The sequence below is a fragment of the Atta colombica genome, unplaced genomic scaffold (genome assembly GCF_001594045.1).
Source record: "Atta colombica isolate Treedump-2 unplaced genomic scaffold, Acol1.0 scaffold187, whole genome shotgun sequence".
Classification (NCBI taxonomy): domain Eukaryota; kingdom Metazoa; phylum Arthropoda; class Insecta; order Hymenoptera; family Formicidae; genus Atta; species Atta colombica.
In genome coordinates, this window is record NW_017259279.1 from 3,003,927 (window position 1) to 3,005,646 (window position 1,720).

The following is a 1,720-nucleotide window of genomic DNA, read 5'->3' on the forward strand; positions in this document are numbered from 1 at the left end:
TCAAATTATAGTTATAATTTTAATTCGTAATATATTATTTATAGAACAGTTCCATTGTATAAGTGTATATGTATATCATTTATTTTTTAAGTATATATAAATAGTAAATATATTTTATTCTTATTTAAAATTTTTTTTATTCATTGTCTGTTATTTATTTTGATATTTGATGTATTGATATATAATTATTTTATGAAATTGTAAATCAGTGTAAGAGAAACAATTCGAAAAATTTCAATTATTAATAGCTAGAACCAAGATTACGCAAAAAAGGCACACATTTATTTAGGCATTAACAATGCAATAGATAAGTTATGAAATTCCTAAATCTTTTAAAAAGGACACATTCAACTTTGTACGAACTCATGCCAGTTTCCAAATAAATGTCATACAGTGATACGATCATTGTGACAGAATCCAAAGAAACTGAATAATCTAATCGATATCTTGATGGAAAATGTCAATGTGTACCATACAAAATACTTACTTGATATCTAAGCTTGTGTGTCGAATAAAATTAGTGTGAATGAGTTCGTAAAATTATAAAAAATATAGTATGACATATATATATATATTTAATATGATCACATACACAATGAAATATTCTAAAGAAAAATCTATTCGAAGACGTAATATGCTCAAAAACAAAAAGTAATACATATAATTATGAGATAAAAATCGAATCATAATGCGCGTATGGCGGAGTGTCAGGACACATTACTTGAAAAAGAAAATATCGAGCAAAGATAATTGATAATACAAATAAGGCAGCAATGATAGTTGAGTAAATCAAAAAGATCATGAATAGAATTGATAGCTGTTTACATCTATGGAATATTTTATATCTATATTAATAAAACACGCCTAAAATTGTGATTTATCAAATTTGCAAGAAAATGATCAGTTGATAACAATTCATTATTTCTATATGTTCTCAGATATCTTTTAAAAACTATACATAAATTTTATAGATTTTTGTAGACTATGTTTTCAATATTGATCTTAAAGAAAGAGAAAATGTCGCAATCTTCAACATAACGTCCTGACAATTCGCAATGGATGACCGATTATTCAAAATAACAAACTCCTCGAACAAATTCGAGTTTCATGTATTCGCGCATCAGATTCGAAAATTAAAATTAAAATTTTAATACTTATGTCGCTGTACATAATTGCATTGATTCGTATGAGCTTTAAAGTGCATTGCAAGTTATAATAGTGTCCCTTTTCAAAAAGATAAGTTTATTGATCACAATAATGTATTAAAAATATTTTTAAAAAACTTTTATTATCAATTTACAAAAAATTTGAATTTGTTTATTAAATTAAAATTAGATGCAACTATGTAAACATTATATAAGAAATGTATTCTATTTAATTAAATACAAAAAATATTCTATTAAATTAAATTCACAATCCTTATTTTTTAAATATAAAGTATAAAGAATTATAATAATTCTGAGATAATTCTTTTCTTTAATCTTTATTAGCCAGTTCTTAATTAGTTCTTTTTATTATATAAATAAAAATTTATATGATAATTAAAATATATTGATTAAAAAATGAAAATTTATATATATATATATATATAAACACATTATTAATTCTTAAAATTAGACATAGATTTCTTTGTTTTAAGTAAATTTATTTGCACTAAATGCTTTTTACAAATTCAATACATCATTACACATCAATTTTGTAGAAATATACTTATTTTATA